Raw genomic sequence first — 21,533 nt, 5'->3', positions numbered from 1 at the left:
TGTTACTGGGATTATGGTGAATTAAAAATGGCTAAAACCACTTTGCAGGTGTTCCTATAAAGAGAAACTGTCTATCTCCTTACCTGGTGGATCGGGGCTGGCTTGATGACTTGCTCCAACACATAAGATATGGTGAAAAGTGACATGTGACTTTCAAGCAAGACCATAAGTAGCTTTGCGGTTTCTACTCCTGTGTTCATGGAACCCTGAAGCCACCATGTGAAGAAGCCCAGGCTAAACCTGGTGGTGACAGAGCCCCAGCTGATGACCCATACATGAGTGAGGCTATCCAGTATCATCCTGTCAGCTAAATGAAGCCACATAAGGGAGCCCAAGAGAGATTAGCAGAAGAACTGCCTCATTCACCTACAGGATTATAAGAAATGATAAATTGTTGTGCTTGAGATGCTTTGTTATGCAGCAACAGAGAACTCAAATGGGGATAAAATGGATAATGATTATGAAAATATTTTGAAATTACAGTAATGCCTCTGCAAATTCTCTAAGAATAAAGCTTTTTCATAATAAATAATAAAACAAGCTGTACTAAAAATTAACAAAGCAGATAAAAGATTTAAAATCAAGCAACTAGAATAAACATTGAATAAAAATGAAGACATACTAATAAAAATAGATAAATGAGCAAATGAATAGGAGAGAAGAGGATTTTTCTGTCCACCAGTTAGTGTAGAGGGAGTAGTAGAGTTGGAAAATAAGTATTTTGCAACTACATGGTGAAGACTGATTATAGCAAGAGTCATCAGTGGATGCTAAATCTAGGGAGACAGTTTGATAAAGATGATGTTATTCATGCAATAACATAATAATGATTGTTATTCATTGAAAAAGGAAAATCCTTAATCACACAGTAGGAAAATCATACAATACCATCACTGGGGAACCAAAATTAAAATCGCCAATTGGTGTTGATGATATGTACCTCTGGATGTGATAACATGAGTAGGGCACATCTCATGGGATGTATAACTTCCAACTCATGAGGAAGCATTAGAAAAACTCAAATTGGGGGATAGTCTATAAAATAACAAGCTTATGTTTTTGAAAAATTAAAATGTCATGAAAGACACAGAAAGATTGCAAAATTGCTTCAGGTTAAAGGAGACTAAAGATACATGACAGCTAAATGTGGTACATGATTCTTGATTCTATCCTGTGCTTGAGGAGGAAAATGCTTTAAGGGACATTACTGAAACATTTGAAAAGATTGGAATATAGATCGCAGATTAGATAAAAATCTTGTATTGATGTTAAATTCCCTGAACTCCATTATTGTACCGTGGCTGTAGGAATATTCCTGGCAGTAGGAAGTGAACATGATGTATACATTCTACTTTCAAATAATTTAGAAAAAATACATCACACACATGCACATACATGAGACAGCGAGTGAATGAGCATGCAAGAGATGATAAAGCAAAATAGCAAATGTGGCAGAATGTTAAAAATGTATGAATTTTGATAAAGTGTCTATGAGAACTCTTTAAGTTATTCTTGCAACTTTCCTGTGTATTTGAAGTTATTTTGAAACAAAAAGTTATAAAAAAAATGTATAGGTGATATGCATATATATTTTTTAGGTGAATATATTTTTCATTTCCAAGTGAAGGGGAACTTTGTGAGCTTCATACAGGGAAGAAAAAATAAATTATTGATGGATTTGACCACATTAAAAAAAAAGCTGTACAATCAGCAATATTAAATGACAAGATACAGGCTAGGGAAATATTTGCAATAGAAATGATATAAATCTATTTAAAGATACAAATCGCAGTAGATAAATAAAGAATATAGATGCACGCATGGGAAGGGATATAATATGCCCTGAGACCCAGTAGCCTCAGATCATGGTGCTCTTTTTGTGATGATGGAGGAGTTGTGGTGGGAAGGGCACATTTCCTCAGATATCCCTTGCACTGGTGCTGAAACTACCTGCCTTCTGAGCCCACTTTCCACTCCTGAAGAGCTTCTCTGCGGACATCTTGACTCTGCTAACACCTGGCAATCTATCTGGCCATTTACCTGTTGGACCATTCTTGGATTGCCACCTCCAAGCAGCATACACCATGGTGGTCTCCTGCCTCCTGTTTACAAAGGTTGCAACAAGGATCCAGGACCCATGATGTTCACACCTGTCAGCACTGGAGGCCATAAGTGCTCACTCTGCTTTTCCTACAGCTGGTAGCCCCATCAGGCCTGGTTCAGGGCAATACCTGATGAGGAAGCACAGGCCTGAGAAGTAGAGATTTGTCCCAGAGCACATAGCTGGTAAGTGGCTGAGCCCCCGTAGAACCCAGGATGGTCAGCTTCAGAATGTGCGCTCAGTCCCACTGTGTTGCATCATGAAATAAAACATCCTTTCAAAGGGTGCTGCACTCTTCCTAGTCATTTCCTGGGTTCTCCATCAGATTGTAATCAGATTGTCAAAATCCATCCACCTTGGTTCTCTTCTGGGAGATGCCTTGGATCACACACTCCCCTTTGTCTCCCTTTCTGTGGGAGAAATCACCAGCAAAAGGGTCAGCATTTGAGGTCACAGTGTGGGGAAAGAAGGTAGAGCCACTCTAGTGGCCAGCTGTCTGGCCAGGGCAGTCAGGTGAGGGTGGAGAAGCCTTTTGTTGGATTTATTTTTACATCCTTTGCAGAACATGGAAGAAAACAGCTTGCAGCAGTGCTACCATTTATGGAGTTATTCCTACATGCTAGATTCTATGCCAGTCACTTCACATGTGCTGTCTTATCTTCTTGAGCCCTCTCTACCATCCTGTGAGGTGTGGCTTTCCAAGCCCCAAGTTTTAACAGAAGGGTGAGGATGAGAAACTGGTACCTGAGCCAGAACTTGAGGGCATTCTTGCCTGTTTCCAGTTGGGATCTCCCCAGAATCCTGGCTCTTCTAGGTCATGGGATCTGAGGCCTTCATCAATTATCCTTGACAAGCTGTAAATAAAATGGCAAATAAAGCTAGAGGACCCCGTCTCTCCTGGTGGCCACTCCTCTTCCCTCTGAAGGAAGAATCTGAGCTAAAAATAATTAGCATCAGAAAGGTCTCCATTGAGCCTGGTCCTGCCTGGAAACTAATGGGCCTGGTGCTTTCACTCCTAGGACACTGGCCTTCCTTCCTCTCCTCTCCTGGGTACTGGGAAAAAGCACTTCAACCAGAGCTTTTTCTTTCCTCTTGGGTCCTGCCATCTCTACTGCCTAGCATTTTCCACAATCAATTAGAAAGATGTCAGGTCCCACCTGGAAGGCAAGGCAAGGCCAGGAAGCTACTGGGGTGGCTTTTTATCTCTCTGACTTGCCTCTTTCCTCTTTGCTTTATCATCAGCACCATAAAAGGTAGGCAGGGGTGGCTAGAGGGGTATGGAGTAGCCACAGGGTCTCAAAATTTTTTCATTCTCAGATGAAAAGAGGGGGAAAAAGACTAAAATAGGAGTGCCATTCTTGGGAAAGAGTAGCTTTGCTTGTTTTTAAAGGCACTGCATTTCTTTAGGGAAGAAGAGTAGCCAGCTATTGCTTTAAAACTGGTTCTTATAGTGGTGCCTGGGTGGCTCAGTCAGTTAAGTGTCCGACTTCAGTTCAGGTCATGATCTCACAGCTCGTGAGCTCAAGCCCTGCATGGGGATCTTTGCTGTCAGTGCAGAGCCCGCTTCAGATCTTCTGTGCCCCTCTCTGTCTGCCCCTCCCCCCCCCTGCTCCCTCTGAAAAATAAACAAACATTAAAACAACAATAACAACAAAAACTGGTTCTTATAGAGGAGGCTGGGTGGCTCAGTTGGTTGATTGTTCAACTCTTGATTTTGGCTCAGGTCACATTCCCAGAATCCTGGGATTGAGCCCCATGTCGGGCTCTTCACTGAGCTTAAGCCTACTTGAGATTCTCTCTCTCCCTCTGCCCCTTCTCCCCCATTCACTCTCTTCTCTCTCTCTCTCTCATAAAATAAAAACCAACCAACCAACCAACCAACCAAACCAAAACTGGCTCTTATTAGGCAGGAAACTTCAGCCTCATCTCTGAGCTGAGGTTTAAGCTCCTGAATGGGTAGCTAGTGACCCTGAGTAAGTTGTAAATGAACATCTTGCTGGGAATGAAGGACTATGGGAGGGTTAAGCGGGAGCAGTATGTAAAGTAGCCAGTCTAGTGGAGAGTGAGAAGCACTGGGGCCTGGGTATCAGAAATGGGGCAACACTGGCTTTTTAGAGAACCCTGTTCTGTGCTGGTTTTGTTTAAGAATTTTTCCAAAGGCAGTGTAAGTGTTGATGATTGTCAGAGCTGGATAATGCATCCATTAGGGTTCATTAGAACATTTTTTTCTAATTAAAAAATATATTTAAAGTTTTTCAGAATAAAGCCTGTTTTAAGCAATTAAAAAATAAATATACAAACAAGACTATTCAAAAAAAATAAAGGAGTGGTGCCTGGGTGGCTCAGTCAGGTAAGCACTGGTCTCTTGACTTTGGCTTAGGTCATGATCTCACAGTTCATGAGTTCAAGCCCTGCATTGGGCTCTGCACTGACTGTGTGGAGCCTGCTAGGGATTCTCTCTCTCCCTCTCTTTCTACCCCTCCTCTGCTTGTGTGCTCAGTTTCTCTCTCTCTCAAAATAAATAATTTCAAAAAAATAAAAGGAAAAATACTAACCAATGTTAAAAAATTTCCCCTTATAAGTAATACAAAAATGCAAATGGAAAAAAAGATGCCTTTTCACTTATGAGATTAGTAAAGATGTAAAATGATAATATTCAATGCTGTCAGGGATGTAGCATATTGAGCACTATGCTGATAACTATGACAATCTGTACAATGTGGAAAGCACATATAAAAAATTTCAGGGGTGCCTGGGTGGCTCAGTTGGTTAAGCATCTGATTTTAGCTCAGGTCATGATCTCACGGTTCATGAGTTTCAGGCCCACATCAGGATCTGCACTGAGAGTGCAGAGGCTGCTTGGGATTCTCTTTCTCTCCCTGTCTCTCTCTGCCCCTCTCCCACTTGCATGTGCTCTCTCTCTCTCAAATAAACTTAAAAAAAATTTTTTTTTTAAATGTGTTCTTACTCTTGATGCAGTAATCATATCCTGTGAATTCATCCCATGGAAAGAATCAGAAATCCAATGATTTATATCCAAAGATGTTCTTTGTAACATTGTTTATGTTACTGAAAATCTGGATAGTCCAACAAAAAGTTAAGTAAATTAGGTCACACATGATTTTTGCAAAATGTTTTCAATAACATGGGAAAATTATTATAATACATTAAGCAAAATAAAAGCATACACTTAAAAGACTAAATGGAAATAAAACAAAATATTAACTGTGATTCATAAGTAACAGTCCCAGGAGGACACAGATGGCACACCCAATAGGGTTTAGCTGAAGAAAGTTTAAAGGGATGATTTATAGAGGTGTGGGAGGGTTAAGAAACCATCCAGGGACTTAGCAACAGAGGGTGGTGTGACCAGCCTTAGTCCCAGGCAGGCAAAAGCAGGGAACAGTAACCAGAGCTGAAGCTGGGGAAGATCCTAACCTCCCCCTTTTCCTATCCTGTGATCTGATATCCCACTAGGCACAGAATATGTGAAACCTGGTAATGCTGTCCTTAGAGATCAGCCTTCTGAAGCAGAGCAGGGCAGAAAATTATGGAGAGTGGATCTAGAGGTCCAAACAGAAATTAACCAGCACAAATATTATCTCTAGTTGGAGGATTGTGGGTGTTTATTATTTTCTTTGTATCTGCTAGTTTATGAAACTCCTCGCCCTGGGGTGAACACCCACTGCCCACAGAAGGAGTTTGGAAACAAAAGGCATGCAGTTTACATACTATGTTTTCTTACACAAGTTATCATGTTAAAACAATTTAAAATGTAAAATTTGTGTTAAGAGGCATATGCTTATATTTTTCTAAATTACTTGTTATAACATTCTTCAGTAATTAATCTCTCTCCCTCCCCATAACTTACTCTTTTCTGATTTTCTATATTGTTCTGCTTTTTCGTACATGATTTATGTATTTATTAAGTAAACTTTTTACAACAAAAAAATCTCAAGGACTGTCTGCTTTATGAATAGCTATGACTGCATAAAGCACGGTACTGTCATAGCAGCACGGAACTAACAGCTTTGATTTGGTCAAGGTCAAGTAGGAGAAAGGCAGGTCACTTCCTCGTCAACTCCACAGTTGGGGAAATACAGTTCTCAGAATGTCCATGGTTATTTTAGAGGTAGAGAAAGATTCGATGTTGGTGGGCCACTGCTTTCCTTTATCTATCTATCTATTATTTATTTAAAATGTTTATTTATTTGTTTTGAGAAAGAGAGCATGTGTGAGCAAGAGCAGGGCAGAGAAAGAGGGAGAGAGAGAATCCCAAGCAGGCTCTGCACTGTCAGCACAGAGCAGGGCTCAATCTCACGAACCGAGAGATCATGACCTGAGCTGAAATCAAGAGTTGGTTGTGCTTTAGTGACTGAGCCACCCAGCTGCTCCTGCTTTCCTATTTTTAGAACTACTGTGACTATAATGCTTGTTTTGTCTAGAGCCGCCCTTCAAACTGGTCAAATGTTCATGCCCTATAATTTGGGAGAACAACTATAAGATAAAACATTCAAATTCATTTCAGCTGAGTTTAAGAACATATTATTGGAATACTTTTATTTGAAATGTGTTGATTTTATATAAAGTAACTGGTATGAAGCAGTGAGTATATTTCAAAATATGTCTTTTATTGAAAAAATGTTCTTCACAAGCCCTAGTATTAATTTAATCAGGTAAATCTGATTTTTATTGTAGACATTTTGTGTTTGAAAAGCAGTCATATTTGAGGTGTGTAACGATATATCATTTTGGCCTTGACAAGCTAATATGAAAAAAAGATTTTAAAAGAAAAAAGGTATTTTATTCACTTAGAATTTTGAATAACTTTTTAAAGTATAATTTGAAATGATTAAAATAACTCATTACTTGCTAAAAGGCTTGGGTCATGTGTATTTTGACTTAAATTATTTTGCACATTGATGTTAATTTTGATCATTTGCTCACTATCGAGGCTTCTCTGTGAATATTATGCAGCAAAGCCATTAACAACACAGATTCCAATTCAGAATGTTAAAATTCATTGAAACATTGTATGTGCATTTGGTGCATTGAGAAGTTCAGTCACGATCAACCTGTCATGGCTTATCTCTTTGGAGAAACACTAATTTTCTCAAATGGTTTGGCCTGTTTGTGTCAGGAACCTGGATTCCAAACTCCCTTTGAATGCATCTTTCTAAGTTTTAGTTCTATTTAATCAGGCATCGTTTTGAAAATATTGTTTTGGAATAAATTAGATAAAAGAGATGCTGATTTCCTCCCTTTTCATTTTTTCATGTTATCACATGTATTAGTTCTGACCTTATCATTCATTCATCTAACTCTAATCAGTAACTTAAATAAATGTGCTGACATAGTGTTTATCAATTAGCTCAACCAATAAAATACTTTTTTAAAGACACAGCATGTAACTAATAGCCATAACTTATGTATTATCTGATAAACATGCACACAAAATCAGAATAAATCAAATGTCTCATCTGACTTCCACAAAAACCATGTAAAATTGCTTAGTTATCAACATATTAAAAAGGTAAAAATTTAGCATTTAATTTTATAAATAGATCAAAATAGAGACCTCTAATAAAAATTAATATACTGAATTTGGACACTGGCTAATTGAGTTAAGGATAAACCCAATGAAGAATGAGCCCAGTTATATATGTATATGTGTGTGTGTGTATAATATATGTGTATATATGATATAATATGATATGATATAACATAAATATATGATGTGATATAAGATAATATAAATTACTGCCATTTTGCCTTTCCTGAATACTTACTTAAGAACACTAGACTTCAACACTTGCAAAAAAGACCAATGTTGGAGCCTATACTTGAGAATGCCCATATATCACAAACATGTACAAAATACATTTAGTAAGGAATACATCATGGAAAACTGCCACTAGGGTCCAGTGCTTAACAATAGCAAAGCAAATTACATTAGGTTTTAAGTCCTGAAAATACTCATCTATAGCTTCATGTTCCACATCTGGGTTCAAGGATGCCTCCTGAATCCATGGCTTTACCCTTGGATTAATTCTTCCTTCATTTCCTTCCAGTGATGTCTGTTTAATCCAAGTTGGTAGTGTTTCTGCTGATATAACATTCTCAAAAACCTTGTTGGTCTTTTGTGTACTTCATAGGGATCCAAGATATCACACAAGAGGGTCTTCTACAAATCTTTCTTGGATAACCCATCTTCATTCTGGACTTCTGTTGAGATGGTTGCTTAGATCCATGAGTTAGTCGTATGTCTAATCTCTTTACCAAAAGTTTGTTTAGCCACACCATTGGTGTTCTCTCCAGAAGACCCTTTCTCATCTTTTGCTCTATGGGTAGTTTGAGAATATTCCAAATCATCAAGTGCTGGTAACTTATGCTTAAAATTTCCTTCTTCAATATATCTTTTCCCTCTTGCATTTCACAACAAGCAGTAAGGAGAAATTAGCCTGAAGTTTTCACACTTTGCTTGGAAATCTTAGCTAAATATCCAAATTCGTTGCTTTTAAGTACTACTTTCTACCCAACACTAGAACAAAAATCAGCCAAGTTTTCGACACTTTATAACATGGGTTGTCAGTTCTCAAGTGTCCAAAAACATATTCCTCATTTCCTCTAATGACTTCATCAAATCACCTTCAATGTCGATCTTTCTACTAACCATTTCTCCCCACAGCGATCTAAGCTTTTTCTATCATGCATCTCAAAATTCTTCTAGCCTCTATCCATTACCCAGTCCCAAAGCCACTTCTACATTTTTAGGTATTTATTATAGGAGCGCCCACTTCCTTAGTACCATGTGTGCATTAGCTTCTGAGGGTTCTGCAACAAAGTACTATAAACTGGCTAGCTTAAAACAACAGAAATTTATTCTGTCACAGTAATGGAGGCTAGACGTCCAAAATCGAGGTATCAGCAGGGCTGTGCTCCCTCTGAAGGAAATCCTTCCTTGCCTCTTCCTTAGCTTTTGGTGTTCCCTGGCAACCTCTGGCATTCCTTGCTTATAGCTACATCACTCAATCTCTGCTTTAGTCATTATATGGCTTTCTTCCTTATGTGTCTTCACATGGCCTTCTTATAAGGACACTAGTCTTTGGATTTAGGACCCACCCTAATCTAGTATGATCATTTTAACTAATTACATCTGTAAAGACTATTTCCAAATAAGATCATGTTCTGAGATTCTGGATGGACACGAATTTTGAGGGGGCACTCTTCAACCAGAGACTCTCAAACATGTTAAACAGCCTAACAATGCACAAAATCAAAACTGTTCATTGTAGTGTAATTAGCAGTAAAGTGAATTAACAGTTGTTGAGTGTCATAGATGCTTATGAGAGAAATTAATTCAATGTTCCTGTAAAAATAAATTTTACTGTGTCGTTCAGTTTACTTCACCTTTAGCATTGTATTTTTAACCTCCTAGTTGGGCCCATTTTCTTAATCTATTGTAGAAAGACTCAAGCTGGAAAAAAAAGTTGGAGGGGAAAGGTATTTTTAAACATTTTTTAAATGTTTGTTTGTTTATTTATTTATTAAATTTTTTTTAACATTTATTCTTTTTTGAGAGAGCATGAGCGGGGAAGGGGCAGAGAGAGAGGGAAACACAGAATCCGAAGTAGGCTCCAGACTCTGAGTTGGCAGCACAGCACGTGATGTGGGACTTGAACTCAGGGACCATGAGATCATGACCTGAGCTGAAGTTGGAAGCCTAACTGATTGCGCCACCCAGGTGTCCCTATGTTTATTTATTTTTGAGAGAGAAAGAGAGGGAGAGAGCACGTGCACAAGTGGGGGAGGGGTGGAGAGAGAAGGAGACAGAATCCCTGAAGCAGGCTTCAGGCTCTGAGCTGTCAGCACAGAGCCCAACACTGGGCTCAAACCCATGAACCAGGAGATCATGACCTAAGCAAAAGTGAAATGCTCAACTGACTGAGCCACCCAGGTGCCCTGGCAAAGGTATTTTTTTATTTTTGTTTGTTTTGATTTATTTCTTTGACTCTCCTTTTATTGTTCGCTGCCCATCTCTCCTCTCTTGAAGTGATTGTCATATTTATGATTCTCCATCTCCTTTTAGGTAGTTTATTTCGTATTTGGGAAAATTCTTAACTTATAAGTTCTGCCCACCTAAATTAGAATTCCTAGGTCCCTTGCCAATTTCCTTTAACCCTGAACCAGAAATTCTAGTCAGGCAAGGAAAAAAAAAGGTATGTAAACTGGAAAAGGAAGAGTAAAACTATCTGTATTCACAGATGACTTGACGATCTATGTTGAAAATACTATGGAATTGACAAAAAAGTTACTAGAACTAATAAGTAAGTTTAGAACAGTTGCAGAATACAAGGTCAATATACAAAAACCAATTGTATTTCTATATACTAGTAGTAAACAATTAAATTAAAATAATTTAAATTAAATTGAAATTGAAATTAAAATAGTACCATTAGGGTGCCTGGATGCCTCAGTCAGTTAAGTGTCCAACTTTGGCTCAAGTCGTGATCTTGCAGCTCGTGAGTTCGAGCCCCCAGTTGGGCTCTGTACTGACAGCTTGGAGCCTGGAGCCTGCTTCAGCTTCCGTGTCTCCCTCTCTCTCTGCCCCTCTCCTGCTCTCACTCTGTCCTAGTGTCACTCTCAAAAAATAAAACATTAAAAAAACCCCAAAACATTCATCATAGCATCAAAGATATTAAATGCTTAGGGATAAATTTGCCAAAATTTGTATAAGACATGTACAGTGAAAACTACAAAACACTGTTGAGAGAAACTAAAGAAAGCCTAAATCAATAGATAGGTTTACTGTATTCATGGATCATAAGGCTCAACATTATTAAGATGTCATCTATTCCCAAGTTGATCCATATATTCAACGGAATCAGAATTAAAATCCCAGCATTCTTTTGACAAGCTGATTCTAAAATTTTATAGAAATGCAAAGAACCTAAATTAATCACAAATACACACACATGCACACACACCATGAAAAAGAAAGTTTGACTACTAACATCATCTGATTTCAAGATTTGTTATTATAAAGCTACAATAATCAAGACAGGATGGTATAGGTACAAAGATATACATATAATTCAATGGAATAGAATAGAGATTTCATAGATAGACCTAAATAGGTTTGGTCAAATAATTTTTGACAAATATACTAAGAAAATTCACTGGAGAAAGGATGATATTCTCAACAAATGGTGCTAGAACAGGATAGCTTATGCAAAACAGTGAACCTCTACCATGATCTCATTCTATATACACAAATTAACTCAAAATGGGTCATAGATCTAAGATATAAGAGCCAAAATTATAAAATTCCTAGATGAAAACATTGGAAAAAATGTTAGTTAACTTGGATTTGGCAAAGATTTCATAAACACTACACAAAAACCATAAACTACAAAAGAAAAACTAGAACTTTTACTCTTTGAATGACTATGCTAGGAAAATGAAAATCCAAGCCACAGAATGGGAGAAAATATTTGCAAAACATTTATCTGCCGAAGAACTTATACTAAGAATATACAAAGAAAAGTTACAACTTAATTATATTAAGACAAATAGCTCAATTAAAAATGGCAAAATATTTGAACAGACACTTCATCAAAGAAGATATAGAAATGGCAGTTAAACACACAAATATATGCTCAACATCACTAATCAATTTGGAAATGTAAATTAAAACTATAATAAGCACCCAGTTAAATGGCTTAAATTAATAATACTGACCATGTCAGCTGTTAATGAGAATCTGGAGTTACTGGAACTCTTATAGACTGCTTATGCTAATGTAAACTTGTGTAGTGATTATGGAAAACAATTTGGCAACTTATTAAAAAGTAGGATATACATATATTACTTACCCAGACATTCTACTTCTATGTATTTACCCACAAGAAATGAAAGCGTACATCTGCACAATGACTTGCACATGAATATCCATAGGAGCTTTATTTGTAAAGGCCCAAATTGGAAACAACCCAAATATACAACAACAATGACTGGATAAATGTAATATGCTATATCCATACAATGGAATACTATTGAGAAATAAAAAGGAATGAACTATTGATACATAAAATCCCATGGATCAATCTCAAAATTACTATATTGAGTGAAAGAATCCAGATAAAAAAGAATAACTATAATTCCATTGGTATAAAATTCTGGAAAATGAAAACTAAAGCAAAAGAAAATAGATTCATGATTGCCTGGCACAGGGAAATATGAGGGAGGCGGAATGAATTACACAGGGTATAGAGAAAGTTTTAGGGGCTAGAGATACGTTCATGATCTTTTTATGGTAATGGTTTTATAGGTGTATACATATGTCAAAATGTATCAAATTATATACCTCTACTATATGCAGTTTACTGCACTATCGATTTACAACTTACTAAAGCTGAAAAAATTACAAAAACCAAAGGAAAAAATAAAGAAATTTTAAAAGAAGAATAATTCAACTTTTTGTTAAAGATGAGAGCTGAGATGATGTTTGCATTCATGATTTCATACTTGTAAAGCACTGGGAACAGCCAAACTTAAAAAGCATTTAATACACATGCTTACCATTCTTATTATTAAAAAAAATCCTCAGGCACTTTAATTTAGAAACGAGCAACAAAATAGAATAGCTTCCATTTTGTTCGCTTGTGTCAAAGGTTTCCTGCTTTAGGGGACATCAGTGGTTGTCAGGGTAAACTCCTGACAAAGAAGTGGCAGGGTGATGGTGCAAGGGCAATCTTTTTAACTTTAGACCATTTAGCCTCAAGTCTGTTTTTCTAGTCTATCCTGGTAAGTAACCTAATGTCTTTTAATATATTAATTACTGGCTTAACATAGTGAGAGTGGATTCTAATAACTGCAGCCAAACACCCCCATTAAAACCCCTCAGAAAAAAAAAATTGCAAAAATGAGACATCTTTTTTTTTTTTTTTTTAGAAACATTGGAATTTGCTTTTACTCTTTTGTTTTAGGGAGAGAGGGAATCTTTTTTTTTGGGAGGGGGAGGGGGAAGAGAGGGAGTCTTTACTTAGCTAAACATTTAATCAACAGGCTTAAAGACATTTATATAGTCTGTACCTCCCCCTACTTAATTTTTTTTCATTGTTACTTAACATAGAAATCTATATTTGGATTAAAATAGAGGCATGTGGGTCGGGTATTCACTGGATTTTTCATGAAAAGATTTTGGGTTCTCAAAGTGCAGTGATTTTAGGAGTAGTGGAGAGGTGGTAGGGATGGATGAACTTAAATGTAAATGATATTAATGAGAACATAAATAACATAAATTATGACACATCTTGATTTTATTGTTTGTTTAAGATAATGTCAGATGTGACTGGTCTATTGAACATCACATACCAATTTTAGGCAAATGAGTTTTCACTTGATTGGGAAGTTTTGCTTAAAGAGGTAACCTGATTTTCATACTCAATTTTCATTTTAAGGATGATGCCTTTGGGCAACAGATACCCTTAGTGGAGGTTAGAGCTATGTGTACTGACACAGAATAGTATTTGTGACAAGTCTTTAAAGCAAAGGAGTAAGACAGAGTAATGTGGATAGTATAACGCCACCTGTATGTTATTTGTATATATATATGATATTACATTATTTATTTATTAGAGAAATTGAATCAGAGAGCGTTTGGACTTTGGCACACTAAGCACAGTGGAATGCTGGGGTGAGATACTCACTGAAAGCACAGAGTCTGGATAAAAGTTTTTATAATAGAAAGGGAGAAGACCTACTCAGCCTCTTCTGTTGCTAAGCTCCAGTAATATTGGCTGCCAGGTGTATATATGCCTGGCAGAAGATAAGAGACCAGTTCCTAAGAAAAGATCTATGAATATTGATATTTGGGGGTCTCCTCAAGAAAAGTCTGGATTTCTGAATAATCACTCTGAGTTAGCTTTTTATTGTTTCACTCTAAAATATCTCTAGACATGTTGCTGTCCAGTTTTCTCAACACTTGAAGAGACTGTCCTTTTCTCATTGGATATTATTTCCTGCTGTGTCAAAGATTAACTCATCATATAGTTGTGGGTTTATTTCTGGATTTTCTATTCTGTTCCATAGGCCTCTGTGCCTATTTTTGTGCCAGTACCATCATTACAGCTTTGTGGTATAACTTGAAGTCCAGAATTGTGATGCCGCCAGCTTTGCTTTTCTTTTTCAAGGTTGCTTTGGCTATTCAGGGTCTTTTGTGGTTTTGTACAAATTTTAGGATTGTTTCTTCTAGCTCTATAAAAAATGCTATTCGTAGTTTAATAGGGATTGCATTAAATGTGTAGATTGCTTTGAGTAGTATAGACATTTTAACAATATTTGTTGTTCTAATCCATGAGCATGGAATGTCTTTCCATTTCTTTGTGTCCTCTTCATTTTCTTTCATCAGTGTTTTATAGTTTCAAAGTACAGGTCTTTCACTTCTTTGGTTAGGTTTATTCCTAGGTATTTTTATGGTTTTGGTGCAAATATAAATGGGATTAATTCCTTGGTTTCTCTTTCTGCTGCTTCATTATTGGTGTATAGAAATGCAACAGATTTCTGTACATAAACAGACATTTCTCCAAAGAAGACGTACAGATGGCTAACAGACACATGAAAAGATGCTCATCATCCCTTACCATCAGGAAAATGCAAATCAAAACTACAATGAGATATCATCTCACATCTGCCAGAATTGCTAAAATCAACAACACAGGTATTGGTGAGGATGTGGAAAAGAAGGAACACTCATGCACTACTGCTGGAATGCAAATTGGCACAGCCACTCTGGAAAACAGCATGGAGGTTCCTCAAAAAGTTAAAAATAGAACCACCCTATGATCCAGTAATTGCAGTAGTAGGTATTTACCTAAAGAATACAAAAACACTAATTCAAAGGGATGCATGTACCCCTATGTTTATAGCAGCATTATTTATAATAGCCAACACATGAAAGCAGACCAAGTGTCCATCAACTGATGAATGGATAAAGAATATGTGGTATCTACATCATCTATATCTATATATCTATATCTGTATCATCTATATCTATTTATACATACAATGGAATATTATTCAGCCATAAAAAGAATGAAATCTTGCCATTTGCAATAACATGGATGGATCTGGAGTGTATAATGATATGTGAAATAAGCCAGCCAGAGAAAGACAAATGCCATATGATTCCACCCATATGTGGAATTTAAGAAACAAAACAAATGAAGAACAACAAAGAGAGAGAGAGAGAGAGAGACAAATAAAAAAAACCCAGACTGTTAACTATAGAGAACAAGCAGATGGTTAGCAGAGGAGACCTGGGTAGCGGAATGGTAAAATGGGTGAATGGGATTAAAGTACACTTATCTTGATGAGCACTGAGTAATATATGGAACTGTTGAATCACTATATTGTACACCTGAAGCTAACATATAACACTGTATGTTAACTACACTGGAATTAAAATTAAATTAAAAAAATTAAATAAAAAAAGTATGATAAATATTCCTCCCTAATGATAAGAAAGACAATCATCTTGAGACCATGAGGTCTCAAACAAGTTTGAGAAAAAAGCCAACATACAGAGGATGGAGTAACAGAGAAGGAAAAAACCTGAAAAATCATTGACAATGCTGGTCTGTGAACCAAACCAAGAATTGCCCCCTACCCCCGAATCTCCTCTTATATGAGATCATTAAAGCTTTTCATTATGGAGGCTATGTTTCGGGTTTTCTTTCTTTCTTTCTTTCTTTCTTTCTTTCTTTCTTTCTTTCTTTCTTTCTTTCTTTCTTTCTTTCTTCCTTCCTTCCTTCCTTCCTTCCTTCCTTCCTTCCTTCCTTCCTTCCTTTCCTTCTTTCCTTCTTTCTTTTTCTTTTCCAGTCGAAAGCATCAGGACTAATACACTAGGATTTGGAGTTTCAAAGACCTAACCCCTGAAATACTCAGGGCATAAAGTTTATGCTAACAGATTTAGAAGCAACGGTCAAAGCCCGCTTGATAACAGCTGTTTCTGGGAGGCAGATTGAGAGAGAGAGAGAGAGAGAGAGAGAGAGAGAGAGAGAGAGAGAGAAAGAAAGAAAAAGCTAAGAAATTGGTATTTCCTGGGATGAGGTCCTACTCAGTGCTCAACCCCTGTCCTAATTTCAGGATGGAAAAGGAACAAGAGAAATTCCTGAGAATTTCTCTCATGTCTCCTGAGAGAAGAAAGTAGTTGAGAGAAATCAGGTCGGTTTGTTGTCTGGATCAGGAAGGTGCAGACATTTGAATGTACACTAAATGGAGACCAGGCAGGAATGGGGAATCACAGAGATGCAGCCTGGGCAACTTGGGACCAGACATGTCCCATGCCCTACCTCCACCAGCATCAGTACTTTATAACCTGCCTGGAATCTATACACAACTCTTTAGGGAGTAGGGGAATGGGTAAAAAACCTGATTGATTAACTTTAGTTTCTCACAAAATGAGAGCTAAAAATAGAAACTTTATAAAAATAATAGTGTCCAGACCTGAGATTATGTTTTGACATATATACTCATTACTTAATTAATTTCTGATAATAATGATATAATACCTGTTTTCACACTTAAGAAGCTCACAGTCTAATAAGCAAGACAAGCAAATAAATAGTTAACTCTGATATATGAAGTGTTTGATAGGTAAATATTGAAGATGATATAATAGCACAGAGCTGGAGTGGGGAGTACAGCTTGAGCTCTGTTTTGAAGGACAAAAAAACAGTTAACTACAGGTGCTATGGGGAAATGGTGAGTTCTGTTTTGGCCTTGTTTCATCTGAGGGATGACTTTCATTTGTTTAAGATCAAGGAAACTTGGACATGTCTGTATGTTAAGAGGAATGAGGCAGCAGAGAAGTAGAGAATGAGGAGAATGGCTACAAATAATGGTCTGAGAGCCCTGGGGAGGGAGAAAAGAGACACAGATCACAGGCCCAGAACTTTGCTTTTGCCAGATAGGAATAGTGAAAATACATACGCACACAGGAAGAGGTGAATAAAGTTAAGAGTGTTCATGCTTGGGGCACCTGGTTGGCTCAGTCAGTTAAGCATCTGACTTTGGCTAAGGTCATGATCTCCCATTGGATCCCAGTGTCGGGCTCCCTGCTGTCAGCATGGGGTCTGCTTCAGATCCTCTGCCTCCCTCTCCCTCTGCCTCTCCCCTACTCACACTGTCTTTCAAAAAACTAAATAAACATAAAAAAAAGAGTGTTCATGGTTGATGCCTTTTATTTTATGTGAGAAGTAGAAGTTAAGGGTCATTTTTTTGAGGGCAAGAGAGACAGATCAAGGATTTAAGGAGGGGAGTTACATGGCCAGATTTGTATTTTAAAACACTCTGGTAGACATTCAAAGAATGAATTAAAGAGAGAAGATCAGAAAACACTGAAGCTGAGAGATCCATTAAGAGATTATTAGAATCATTTGGGGGAAAAATCATGAAGACCTGAATTAAGACTGACAAAAGGGAATAAAAGGAATGGTCTCCATAGATATTTATAGGCCAAGTTATTCTTTTTTTTATTAAAAAAATTTTTTTTAACGTTTTATTTATTTTTGAGACAGGGAGAGACAGAGCATGAACAGGGGAGGGTCAGAGAGAGGGAGACACAGAATCTGAAACAGGCTCCAGGCTCTGAGCTGTCAGCACAGAGCCCAACACGGGGCTCAAGCTCACGGACAGCGAGATCATGACCTGAGCTGAAGTCGGCCGCTTAACCAACTGAGCCACCCAGGCGCCCCTAGGCCAAGTTATTCTAAGAAGTGCCTGTTTATACTCAAGCAGTGAAGGAGAGAGAGGAAAGGAGGGTGATACCCAGGTCTAAACATTTGGGTTATTTGAAACCTCAGCAGGAAGGAGAGGTTTATGGGAGAAGATAATGAGCTTAACTTTGAACACTGGAATAAAAAGATATTGATAAAGTTGTGGATTTAGACAGAAATTGATGTAGATATAGAAGGCAGTTGGATCTGTGGATCTGTACTTTAAGAGGGATGGTCTGACCCAGAGAGAGAAAGTGAGGAGAAATGTGTTCCATGAGAGTGGTGGTTAAAGCAATGGGTGAAAATGAGATCAACTTGTATGAGTATGTGAAGAAGAGATTTTATGTCTTTGTTTTTAGTTCATTCCTGTAGTTCACCAATTTGATAATCCTACACTGTCTTCAGTGATTCCTAAATGTGTATCCTACATTTGCACTTTGAGTTAACATTATTTTCTCTCATTTAGTGTTCACAGTAGTTAGGGAAGCCCTGAAAAGCCCACACAGGCCATGGAACTAAGATCTACTATAAACATGACATGGTTTATTATTATGAATTCATTAGTGATAGTTGTACAGTGAAGGCTTTAAGACTACCAAATAAGTATCTATCTCTTTAGTAGCAGAAGCCTACTATGTTAAGAATGAACATCCCCTTTTGTCAATTCTGACACTAGTTATAGCATAGTGGACAAACTTATGCAATTCCTTGTTACCAATTTTAATACTCTCATTATGAATAGAGTACAACGTTTCAGTTTGTGCTTTAAAATCATCTTACATACGGAGATACATATACATGTGAAATTACCAAAAATGCCTTTAACCCATTTTAATGCATATATTACAGTGCACAAAATGAATGTATTTCCATTTTTCTCTACAGAAAGGCAAAGAGTCTTTTTCTTGTAGTATCTCATAAATGACCTTAGTACTGACCCAAATATAACCTACTAATTACCCTCTGTGTACCTTCCAGGCCCTGATTAGTTGTATTTAGCATTTGTGTGAGACTGTGATTCTACTCTGGAAATCTTCCTTATAGCTTGTAATTCCCGGTGGAAAAAAAAATTGCTGTGACCTATACAGTTGGAGAAAAGAAAACACAGCTACACTCTTCCAAAAGCAGAACAAAGCAATGAAATAACATACCTTTCACAAGGGACTTGGTGTTATCTGAAACCCTATAATCCACATCCCATTCTGCTTCTTCAATAGGTTGGATGATTTCAGTGGGCGGGTTGGAGAACTAATCAATTTTGAAACAGCATCTGCAAAAATAGATAATGTTCATCTAAAGGGCAACCTAGTCATAAAGCCCCACTGGGATGAGTAAATAAACACACGTCTTTGTATAAGGGGGATCCCCTAGATGGAACTGCAATGCAGTATTGGCAATGTGGTATTCCATCAATACCATCAAAGGAATTTATCAAGCACCAACATTAGGATGAACTATGTGATTAAACTGACATGGTTCTTGAACTCCTAGACTTTATAATGTATTCTAACTTCTGCACCCATAATGGAACACTTAAAAACCTAGATCTCACTGGCTCCTAATCTTTTCTCCCCAATTTCTTTTCTCCTATGTGTCCTATGCTAGTGAAGGAATCCAAGGCATCCAAGATTCCTCTCTGTCACTTCCTGTAGCCAATTCATCTTTAAGGCTTATTGGTTCAACCTTCTAATTATGTTTTGAACCATTCATTTCCCCTTTCCTTTATCTCTATAGCCATTGGCCTCTTTACTATAACTACTGCAATATCAGTTGTCCTGAATCCTCTTCTCCCATCTATTCCCACACTGCCACTGGAGTGATCCAACTTTCAAATCTTGGTATATCACTCATCTGTTCAAAACTCCACAAATGTCTCTAATCATTTACCATCTACTTTCTTGATATTCCTACTATTTTAAGTCTCAATTCAAATATGACTTTTAAAGGATTCTCAGAGTTAGTCACTATTCATTTAGTCAATATTTATTAAGCACAAACTTCATGTCATACATGGGGCTAATATTGGAAATAGAGCAGGGACATAATCCTGGCCTCACAAAGTTTACAGTGGTAGGAAAGACAATGAAATAACATGAAGTATGATGAGTATGGTGAGGAACTAATTTGGGTACACATAATAAGAAGAGAGGGGCGCCTGGGTGGCTCCGTAGGTTAAGCATCTGACTTTTGATTTCTGCTTAGGTCATGATCTTGTGGTTTGTGGGTTTGAGCCCCACACTGGGCTCTGCAATGACAGAGCCTGCTTGGGATTCTCTCTCTTTCTGTCTCTCTGCCCCTCCCCGCCTCCCTAAAAAATAAATAACTAAACTTAAAAAAAAAATAAGATAGAGCTCTAGGGATCCCTGATATTTATGGTGTAGAGGAAGTTCTTCAAAGAACTGGCCAATAAGGTGAGAGAGAATGTGTTGCCTTGCAAAGCCAAAGAAAGAAAGTATTTTAAAAAGAAAGAATGATTAAGGATATCAAATTCTGACAAGAGGTCTAGCATATAAGGACTGAAGATTACCTTGGAATTTAGCAGGGACACTTGAAAGCAACTTTGGGGGAGTGGTGGCTGCAAGAGCTACCCTAGAATGAGTTGAGGAATAAGAAGTAAAGAAATGGAAACAGCAAATGTCAAAATTTGGCTGTGATGGAGAGAGGAAATTTGGTTAAATGGGAGGGAATTGAGGGTTGAAGAAGACATCCCTGAAAAGTTCCATGTAATTTGTGAGTATCTCATAATAGAAACAATTATCATCTTATATAATATTGCTTAGTTTTCTATTCCAACACTAAAAAGCAAGACATGCATACTTCTATCTTTATATCTCCAGCTCCTGGCACAGGTGCAGGTACAAATAAGCACTCTAAATATTGGTTTAATAGCTGATTATCTAAATGAGTGATTTGCTTTAACCCAAATATGAGATTCATTCTTCAATTATCATCTTCTCTGACTTGTCTCCACATTTCTGTCAACTTCCCTTCCTGACTTGTAGTCACAAGAGTCCCACAAGCTTCAGGCCTTGGACCCCTGTTCTCTCCTGTGTATGCTCCTTCTCTAGGAGCTCAACTCATATGGTTTCAGCAGCTGAATCCCAAATCTATCCCTCAACCCTATAATTTTACCTTTCTAGCTACTTCAGGGTCCTTGATGCTTGACTGCTTCACCAGTGCCTGGAACTTACCACATATGCAACTGTACTCATTACTATTCCCCCCTTTAAGTCAGCCAATGTATTTTTCCAATTTTACGAAGACTTTTTACCTATAGAGATATTTGAACGTTGTTATGCTATGAATGCTGTGTTCCAATCCTTACTTGTTCAGATGTGCTTATACATGGCTAGATCCAAGTATAGACATTCCATCCTCAAAAAGGGCAGTCTTCTACTACCCCAAAATAATATGGGCATTATTAATAATGTTCCATCAACACTGTATACTAGATGTTTGCTTGACAAATTACAACTCTAAATTCCTGGCCCAGTGTTTCACCTGTGGAGTAGACAAGCTGTTGACATGGTTATCTACTATGAAATAATCCACCAACAGCAACATTAGATAATTTATAGCTTTTATTTACTTTTCCTAGTCTTTAAACTGAACTGGTTAAAGTCTTAGAGTCATGGGCTAAAACTAAACAGTCT

General features: G+C 37.4%; 1 long non-coding RNA gene across 1 annotated transcript in view; it reads right to left on the bottom strand.

Annotated features, from left to right (window-relative positions):
- Nucleotides 1-21,533, bottom strand: part of LOC131517051 (uncharacterized) — a 70,139-nt gene that overhangs the window by 27,634 nt on the left and 20,972 nt on the right. The window contains exon 3 of the long non-coding RNA XR_009264360.1: nt 19,032-19,150. This is a non-coding gene — a long non-coding RNA (uncharacterized LOC131517051). The remainder of the gene's footprint in view (nt 1-19,031; nt 19,151-21,533) is intronic.

The sequence above is a fragment of the Neofelis nebulosa genome, chromosome 7, assembly GCF_028018385.1.
Source record: "Neofelis nebulosa isolate mNeoNeb1 chromosome 7, mNeoNeb1.pri, whole genome shotgun sequence".
Taxonomy (NCBI): domain Eukaryota; kingdom Metazoa; phylum Chordata; class Mammalia; order Carnivora; family Felidae; genus Neofelis; species Neofelis nebulosa.
The sequence above is the reverse complement of the archived record's forward strand: the minus strand, read 5'-3'. Positions and strand labels throughout refer to the sequence as shown.